This window comes from Lactuca virosa, chromosome 3 (genome assembly GCF_052849685.1).
Source record: "Lactuca virosa cultivar CGN04683 chromosome 3, Lactuca_virosa_CGN04683_v6, whole genome shotgun sequence".
In the NCBI taxonomy this organism is placed as follows: domain Eukaryota; kingdom Viridiplantae; phylum Streptophyta; class Magnoliopsida; order Asterales; family Asteraceae; genus Lactuca; species Lactuca virosa.
The window spans coordinates 89,841,679-89,852,910 of NC_136428.1; positions in this window are offsets into that span (position 1 = coordinate 89,841,679).

Here is an 11,232-nt window from a genome sequence, read left to right on the forward strand (position 1 = left end):
TTCCAAAAATCGTAACTTCCTCATACGAAGTCAGAGTTGGGCGTTATTTTTATACCTACTCTCGGTTTAACGAACACTACGAGTTTTGTTTAGATCACTAAGACAAAAAAAGTAGTTTATCAAAAACTCACTTTTTAAGACATTCGGCACCGTGCCGGTTTGTCGCGAAACTTCGACATGTCATAACTTCTTCGTTATAACTCGGATTTCGGCATTCTTTATATATCCGTAATCCTTGTCACGCCCACTACAAGTTTCTTAATAGATATCAGCTTTATCTAATATTTATTTTCGACGCTCATTTTTATTCTTAATTAGTAAACCCTAATAATAAGCATAAAACACATAATTCACATAAAATTCACATAATTCCTTTTCATTTCTTCAAAATGAGTCACAAAGGTTAACCAAGACTATTATGTCAACATTAATGCCTAGCCTAGAAACACGGGCATTACAATTCTCTCCTCCTTAGAATGATTATGTCCCCGGAATCACACATTGGCAAACAAATACGGGTAGCGACTCATCATGTCACTCTCTGTTTTTCCCCAGGTGAGATTTGGCCCATTCGTATGTATCCAACGCACAAGCATTAAATCGACCATCTTGCGTCACAACTTTTTAGTCTTACGGTCAACGATTGCCTCAGGTTCTTCCATTAACCTCTTGTTTTCATCCAACTTTAATTCAGAAATGGGAATTATGTCGGGCACATCTCCCGTGAACTTTGTAAATTAACACACATGAAAGGTATTATGAATACCCTCCAGTTCTTCTGGTAATTCTAGCTTGTAAACTTGATTCCCGATCCTCTGAAGAACTTTAAATGGTCCAATAAACCTTGGACTCAATTTTCCCCTTCTACTAAATTTTATAAGTCCCTTCCACGGCGAGACTTTAAGTAAAACCGAATCTCCAACTTCGAATGATATCGGTTATCTTTTCTTGTCAGCATAGCTCTCTTGAGCAGCTAATGTGACAACCATCAAATTTCGGTCAAGTCAAAGTCAAACAAAGTCAACTAGTCAAACTGGTCAACTCCATTAACCCTTGTATGATAGGGTTTACATTATGTAATCACTGTACAATTCGCTATTTTAATGAGAAAACATCATTTGGAAAGTTCATGTGTTTGATTTTCCTTAGCCTTAACAGTGCTAAACAATGAACCAAAGCGATAAAACACTATTGCACAATCATCGGGATTGTGTAGGACACTAAATCATGGCTTAACGGGGTCTATGGACCTTACGTTGCGAAGCCGGACACTCAAAAAGATCACAAACGAAACCTCTCTCAATCTCATTCAAACCCTACTCAAGATTACTTGATGCTAATAGGATCAAAACCCATACACTACGATATAAATTGACGTTAATAGCAACATAGTATAGTACAACGTTATAACTATAATCAAATTAAATTATGATACCATATTAAAATCAAATCAAAGTATAATGCTCTAATTAAATTAAAAGAATCAAACTTGAATGCTATAATTAAACTTCAAATCAAAGTAGATTGTTATAATCAAATCATAACCTATCTTTTATAAAACTCCATTTTTATAAACTTTACATTAAATTTTATAAAACTCTATTTTTATAAACTTTACTTTAAATTTTATAAAACTCTTATATTAATTATGTAAAAGATGCTTGTGTTAGTGGGAAATTATGAAGACCACCAAAAGCAAAAAGATTATTCCCATGGTCTCCCACTCACACCTCTCATCCACTTTCCTTTCATTTTTCTCCCAACACATTATTCTCTTCACCACTTAAACCTTCTCTATTCTTTCTCTCACTCTCAATCTCGAAATTTCCTCCAAGAATACTCATATTCCATCCAAGAACAATCTATTATACTCAAATCTTCATCCCTCTTGAAGCATTCATCAAGGTATGTTGTTAAAAGTTTCAAATTCATACAAGAAACAAATTAAATCCACCAAAATATCTAAAACTCATTTTTTTCATAAACCTGATTTTTCTCAGAATACCATCAATAAAATAAGAAGTTCTGGAAATTTTCAGAAAATAACTTATTTTTATTGAATTATCATAATTATTTCAATAAAGTAGGGCAATAATTCACATAAAATACTTGTTGCATTCAATAAATTCTGAGAAAATTCTGGGATGACATGTATACTGATTAAACATGATATATGAAGTTTCATGCATTTATATTACTGTTTACTATGATTTATGATTTTATTGATTAATTAATAATGAAATATATAAAAAATACTTCTCATAGTCATAAATATCTGAAACTTATACATTGAGCTCTACATCATGTTATAAAACTATGGTTAATTTTACATATTTTTTGAGAATCATTTACTATTTTTCCCAAATTTTGTGTTGTTTAATCATTAAAATATTAAATAAATACTAAAACAGTTCAGAAAAATATACAAATTTTACAGTAATTCATATTGTATGAAATAATGATTTCCTAATAATTTCATAATTTTTCAATACTGTTTACTATTTAAAACTATTTTCCTAAGTATTTAAGCATGTAAAAAATGCATTTTAATGATTATTTCATATAAATAATTGTTAAAATATGTAAATAATTATAATTGGGCAAGTTATTATTTTAATAAGAAATTATTAAAATATGGCCTAAATTGAAAATATAAATTAATTATGCAAAGTAAGTAATTCAATTTAAAATTCATTTAACAAATAAATACCTTAATATTATAATCAAAATGAATTATTGTTAATTCATCTAATATAAGAATACGTGTCTAATTATTTGTATTAATACTCCATTCTTGTTTAGCAGTTCCTAAACCAAAACTATTAATTATATTAGGTTCTACGCCATTTTGACTCGAATCGTCTATCGTACGACACACGCATTTCGTTTTGGGACTAAAGTGAGTAATCTACCCCATACTTTATAATTTTCAATACTTTTGGGGTGTATCATGTGGTTCTAATATATTCCAACTTCATTTTATTGTTTTATCACAATTGAGACATTGTTGGGACATTTATACGTGAGTCATTAATTGTATAACTATTGTTTGTTTACGCTACATGTACTTGTAGTGCATTACCATTTTTAGTCTAATCTCCATGACTATGCCCGTATTCTTGAGGTACGTTATGGACAATAATAGCGCTATTGGGTTGACCACCCCGCCTTGGGACGCTAAGGTGATTGATCGCACGTGGTTGAGTGTGTATGATGATTAGATACTCCATCCTATATATATTTATATATATATACATATGTATATATAGGGTGAGGACTTATTGTTGTTGTTATCATTTGTTAATCAATTTTTGATTTATAAACCGTTATCTCAAATACAATTGTTTGCCGACTTCAAAAGAAAACAAATTTCCAATTATAAAGGTTTCAACTTCACAATTTTCTCTACTAAAATTTGATTACTCACCAACTCTCGTAGTTGACCTGTTTTTACCCATGATGCAGATTTGAAGAATGAAGTTGATGAAAAATAGGTTGTGCCTTAGAAATCCACAAGACTATTTAAATTTGATGTAATAAATGTTGTTCATATTTGGATTTGTATTTGTATGTTGTGGATCTTGTTTGCATACTTAGTACTTAATTTAATATAGTCATATTATAACATAGTTGTCATGAGACTTTGAACAATATATCACGCCTCGATCGATTCCGACAAGGATCGGGGTGTGACAGATTGGTATCAGAGCCCTTGACTATAGGGAATTAGGTTAATTGCCTTGACCTAGTCTATAGCCTCTAGGGTCCTCTCGTATGCTAGTTTATAAAATGCACACACAACTGCATGCAATTCGCACTTAGAAAATCCTAGGAATACCTTTGTGTGTTAATTTCTCCCTTATGTGCATACGTATTACTCCTGGCACTTATATGTGTGCATACACTTGTGAATATTCTCCACCTTCTCTGAAAATCACACACATACTCAAGTTGTTTAACAAAATGTATATACATATATGTATTCCTTAGAGCTCATAGGAAATTCAAATTCATCCACTCTAGTTGGGTAGGATCATAGTAATGGACGCGTAGTAACTGGAAGGGGGAGGTGCCGGTAGCCCGAAAGTCCTGACTAGGTAAGCATTCGTATACATCCCAATCAACCGAGGGACCGGTTTGCTTATCTGGGGACCAAAGGCGAGAGTTCCCAAACCTATAGGCCAAAGCGCGTCATTCACATTACTTTTGAGCCATCAAAATACCCGACCTTATCAAACGTATCCAAAAGGATACACTCCAAAATGGCCAACTCATTGGACTATTAAGTTCCCTAATGGGCCTAGAAGTGGGAAAGAAATGTGAAAACCTAGTTTTGTGGGGGCCCACGCAAGTGCTACATGTTTCACATTTAGTAACCATGGAAAGCCCAAAAGGTGCGCAACACTCCTAACCATGGCCCAACAAGTGTTTTACAATTATTTTACCCAACAATGTCTAAAAAAAAAAACTTTATTTCCATAATCAATTTACAAATAACTCACAAGTCCATATGCGTGTTTCTCATAGTTGACATGTTCCTTGTTTGGTTGTGGACTTAGGGTAGACTCATTATGATCAACAGTCTAATAAAATTTTAATTACACATAACTGGGGGCATGTCGAGTGAATCTTAGGAGTGGATCAGACATGGAACAAATCACAAGATTATAATCAAGTTATTCCTACTAAATTCATAAGTCTATTTATATAGACCTCTGGTATAGAGTCGTCAGCGTAGTCGTGTCGGCAATCTAGAATATAGCTAAATACATAATACAAACTATAATACCCAAATTATACAAAATTTTCTGCATAAAAAATCAATAGACAAACACAATGAAACTAAAAAGGGTATCAATCTATCAAGAGAAAAACACATACAATGTAGATTAAAATCCACTAATTATAACAAAATGGCTAAAAGAAAAGGTAAGGACTAAGGATTGTTAAGTCCTCTCTTCTTATAAATAGCTTTGAAGCAAGCTTGCCTAAGCTTCTTTGTTCGTTCTGTCAATTCCATACCTGGCAATTTCTCCATCATCTTCTTGTGCCCTGCTAACGTCTCTACCTCCTCCTTTAATCCCAACTCCTAGTTTTTTTTAGGTAGATGCAATATATTTTTCGTGTGAGTTCACAAAATTTACAATGAGTTAAGTTTATGTAAATATAAATCAGAAATCGTAGTAAAACAATTGATTCGATGTGGCATATGCCTAGGGCCTATGTTTATGTTATAAAGAAACTAATAATTAAAATTTTAGAAAATACCAAAACTACTTTGGTTACCAAGTGCATGCATACATGCATGAGTAATGGATAGAAGGTTATTATCATAGTTTACCTTGGCATTTTGAATGAGGGATTGAAGGCTCTTAAGTTTTCTATGAGGCCATCTGTTTATGTTTAGCTCTCTGCATCTTTTCTTCAACAATGTTGACCCTATCCCTAATTCCTTTGCTGCCATGATTATCGGCATCTCAAAGTACTTCGCTATCTCTTCAAACTCCAATGGTCTCAATCTATTTGCCACCTTCTGGTCACCGTGATCAGTGGTGGCAGCACTAGAACTACCTGTAGCCTCACCACAGGATTTACAGTCTTCACTGAAACTAACCAATGGTAAATTACCATCCTCCCAACAATCCCATAAGCTTATGTCTTCAACGGGATCAAGATCATGAAACTCATTTCTAGAAATGATGTTTTGATCTTTGTTAAGTACTGTGGAAACATTCTGATCGAGCACTTCATGCGATTTTTCCGACAACTCGAAATCCTGATGGTTGAGCAGGTCACCACTGCAAAAAAAAATCAAACCATGTTTTGATCAATATAAACAAAATCACTTTTCTGTGCGAAAGATGGTGTAATGAGTGACATTTATATATACCTGAATAGATCCTGATGATCAAAGTACTGAAACCGATCAAGGTCATCTATGGGGTTTTGATGATCTGCAGGCGGATCCATTTGTGAGGGAGAAGTTAAAGAGTCGCGGTAAGAATGTGCTGATTTATATAAGGGAAGTGGGAGAAGTAACGAATAACAAATAAAGAGGAAATGAATGGTCTTTGAGCCGTAACCTTATTCTGTGATGATTTATATAAGGGAAGTGGGAGAAGTAATAAATAACAAATAAAGAGGAAATGAATGGTCTTTGAGCCGTTACCTTCTTCTGTGATGATTTATATAAGGTAAGTGGGAGGAGTAATAAATAAAAAATAAAGAGGAAATGAATGGTCTTTGAGCCGTAACCTTCTTCTTCAATTCACACACATATACGTATATGTTGCTGCAAATTAGGACTTTTGTGCCTCATGCATTTAATGCATCACATGCCTACTGCATATTCTTGACTTTGAAGCTACGTACCAGTTTCGAATTTCCCCAGTAGCACACTTTTCATTAGAAAGTACTCCAAGTCTTCACACATGCAAATTATGACTTGAGTGTCGCTATAGGTAACTAATAAAACTTTATTTTTTTTAACCCCCTAAATATCAGTACAAGCATCTAACATCGACATTTAAATTCTAAATTTCTTTTTATTACTAAAACTAGCATCTATTCAAGTCTATAAACCATGAATCTTGGGAACACGGCAAAACCTAAATAAGTCTTATCATCTATGTAAAAACTCAGGGTTTTTACCAGTGAATCTATCAGTAGCGGAGCTTGAACAATTAACTTGGGGGAGGGGGGCCGAAAATATTATAAACTGAAATTAACAAAAAAAAAATCAAAATCAAAATTTGAACAATAACCAATAACTCATTTAACAATAACCAAATCTATAAGTTCATAACTTATAAATCAAATTGGAAAATCGCCAAATCACAAATGACAACCAAATTAAAAAGAAACTCAGTAAGACAGTAGTAACGCATAAATAGGCAACGGATTGACTGAAAACAGCAGCAGCAGTGCAATACGCCAACACCAACAATCAACAATCTTACAATCAGAAAAGAAAGAACAGCTGAACAGGATATGGGTCTCGGGATTACATACCTGATTTCTGTGAAGTGTGAATAGGGATTTGGGCATTAGGCGATGGCGATTGGCGAGAGTGAGACCAGGCGACTGACTTGGCGAGACAGCAAGAAACGAACAGCAGGCGAGATAGGCAGCGAATTGGGAAAATAGGGAAGAATCGATTTTGATTTCTTGATACCGGGCTTGGTAACACTTGCCTATAACCCATGTGGGGTAACAAAGTGGATGTTCAATTGAGTTGGCCCAGTAGGCAATGTGGGCCTGAAGAGCCGAGGCATGTTATCTATCCACTGTCGAGAGAGAAGAGTTTTTGCAGCTCTGTGAAGCCAGCCTGACGCATTGCCTCTTTCTCTAAGACCCAAGCCTAAGCTCAAGCCACATGAATCAACTCTCGACTTGGATCGGGCAAGAGTACTGGACCATTCTGATTAGGAATCGGGAGGGGCCAAAGCCCAAGTTTGAAGATAGCAGGCTTATAACTATTTTATTTTGAACTACAATTCCTACTTCTAGCCCAATAATACTACTCCCCTGGAATCTATGAGGGCTAGTGTAAACATTATGGTCATATATCATTAAGATTCTATAGACTTAGAATGTGTGATTCCGCCTCATTCTCTGTTCCTTGTTTAGTTGTGGGCTTAAGGCAGGGTCACCCATCCAAAATGCCCTTGCAATCTTAATGATATACGACTAGTTTACGTCAATCGACTATAAAAGAACTTGTAGGACTTATAATGCAAATTTCGTCAAAATTTGTTGAAACATTCGTAATGATGGAACTCGCTAACTACGTTATAAAATATTCATAGTGGTAATACCAAGGATAAAACAGGGAGTATAAAAGCACACATAGAATACTCTATCATCCCAAAATAATAAACTCCTTTTAAATTGACTCAGTTCAAGTTACAATAAGAAATTTCCAAGGTCGTCATGTGACATCAGGAGGGTTGTTCCTCACCATAATCAATTTCTTGTACTACGCAAAGTTTTCCACATCTTTTTCCAAACTCTTGAAGTCCCAATCAAAATGCAAATTTCGGGACGAAATTCCCTCTAACGGGGGATGATGTGACAACCATCAAATTTCGGTCAAGTCAAAGTCAAACAAAGTCAACTAGTCAAACTGGTCAACTCCATTAACCCTTGTATGATAGGGTTTACATTATGTAATCACTGTACAATTCGCTATTTTAATGAGAAAACATCATTTGGAAAGTTCATGTGTTTGATTTTCCTTAGCCTTAACAGTGCTAAACAATGAACGAAAGCGATAAAACACTATTGCACAATCATCGGGATTGTGTAGGACACTAAATCATGGCTTAACGGGGTCTATGGACCTTACGTTGCGAAGCGGGACACTCAAAAAGATCACAAACGAAACCTCTCTCAATCTCATTCAAACCCTACTCAAGATTACTTGACGCTAATAGGATCAAAACCCATACACTACGATATAAATTGACGTTAATAGCAACATAGTATAGTACAACGTTATAACTATAATCAAATTAAATTATGATACCATATTAAAATCAAATCAAAGTATAATGCTCTAATTAAATTAAAAGAATCAAACTTGAATGCTATAATTAAACTTCAAATCAAAGTAGATTGTTATAATCAAATCATAACCTATCTTTTATAAAACTCCATTTTTATAAACTTTACATTAAATTTTATAAAACTCTATTTTTATAAACTTTACTTTAAATTTTATAAAACTCTTATATTAATTATGTAAAAGATGCTTGTGTTAGTGGGAAATTATGAAGACCACCAAAAGCAAAAAGATTATTCCCATGGTCTCCCACTCACACCTCTCATCCACTTTCCTTTCATTTTTCTCCCAACACATTATTCTCTTCACCACTTAAACCTTCTCTATTCTTTCTCTCACTCTCAATCTCGAAATTTCCTCCAAGAATACTCATATTCCATCCAAGAACAATCTATTATACTCAAATCTTCATCCCTCTTGAAGCATTCATCAAGGTATGTTGTTAAAAGTTTCAAATTCATACAAGAAACAAATTAAATCCACCAAAATATCTAAAACTCATTTTTTTCATAAACCTGATTTTTCTCAGAGTACCATCAATAAAATAAGAAGTTCTGGAAATTTTCAGAAAATAACTTATTTTTATTGAATTATCATAATTATTTCAATAAAGTAGGGCAATAATTCACATAAAATACTTGTTGCATTCAATAAATTCTAAGAAAATTCTGGTATGACATGTATACTGATTAAACATGATATATGAAGTTTCATGCATTTATATTACTGTTTACTATGATTTATGATTTTATTGATTAATTAATAATGAAATATATAAAAAATACTTCCCATAGTCATAAATATCTGAAACTTATACATTGAGCTCTACATCATGTTATAAAACTATGGTTAATTTTACATATTTTTTGAGAATCATTTACTATTTTTCCCAAATTTTGTGTTGTTTAATCATTAAAATATTAAATAAATACTAAAACAGTTCAGAAAAATATACAAATTTTACAGTAATTCATATTGTATGAAATAATGATTTCCTAATAATTTCATAATTTTTCAATACTGTTTACTATTTAAAACTATTTTCCTAAGTATTTAAGCATGTAAAAAATGCATTTTAATGATTATTTCATATAAATAATTGTTAAAATATGTAAATAATTATAATTGGGCAAGTTATTATTTTAATAAGAAATTATTAAAATATGGCCTAAATTGAAAATATAAATTAATTATGCAAAGTAAGTAATTCAATTTAAAATTCATTTAACAAATAAATACCTTAATATTATAATCAAAATGAATTATTGTTAATTCATCTAATATAAGAATACGTGTCTAATTATTTGTATTAATACTCCATTCTTGTTTAGCAGTTCCTAAACCAAAACTATTAATTATATTAGGTTCTACGCCATTTTGACTCGAATCGTCTATCGTACGACATACGCATTTCGTTTTGGGACTAAAGTGAGTAATCTACCCCATACTTTATAATTTTCAATACTTTTGGGGTGTATCATGTGGTTCTAATATATTCCAACTTCATTTTATTGTTTTATCACAATTGAGACATTGTTGGGACATTTATACGTGAGTCATTAATTGTATAACTACTGTTTGTTTACGCTACATGTACTTGTAGTGCATTACCATTTTTAGTCTAATCTCCATGACTATGCCCGTATTCTTGAGGTACGTTATGGACAATAATAGCGCTATTGGGTTGACCACCCCGCCTTGGGACGCTAAGGTGATTGATCGCACGTGGTTGAGTGTGTATGATGATTAGATACTCCATCCTATATATATTTATATATATATACATATGTATATATAGGGTGAGGACTTATTGTTGTTGTTATCATTTGTTAATCAATTTTTGATTTATAAACCGTTATCTCAAATACAATTGTTTGCCGACTTCAAAAGAAAACAAATTTCCAATTATAAAGGTTTCAACTTCACAATTTTCTCTACTAAAATTTGATTACTCACCAACTCTCGTAGTTGACCTGTTTTTACCCATGATGCAGATTTGAAGAATGAAGTTGATGAAAAATAGGTTGTGCCTTAGAAATCCACAAGACTATTTAAATTTGATGTAATAAATGTTGTTCATATTTGGATTTGTATTTGTATGTTGTGGATCTTGTTTGCATACTTAGTACTTAATTGAATATAGTCATATTATAACATAGTTGTCATGAGACTTTGAACAATATATCACGCCTCGATCGATTCCGACAAGGATCGGGGTGTGACAGATTGGTATCAGAGCCCTTGACTATAGGGAATTAGGTTAATTGCCTTGACCTAGTCTATAGCCTCTAGGGTCCTCTCGTATGCTAGTTTATAAAATGCACACACAACTGCATGCAATTCGCACTTAGAAAATCCTAGGAATACCTTTGTGTGTTAATTGCTCCCTTATGTGCATACGTATTACTCCTGGCACTTATATGTGTGCATACACTTGTGAATATTCTCCACTTTCTCTGAAAATCACACACATACTCAAGTTGTTTAACAAAATGTATATACATATATGTATTCCTTAGAGCTCATAGGAAATTCAAATTCATCCACTCTAGTTGGGTAGGATCATAGTAATGGACGCGTAGTAACTGGAAGGGGGAGGTGCCGGTAGCCTGAAAGTCCTGACTAGGTAAGCATTCGTATACATCCCAATCAACCGAGGGACCGGTTTG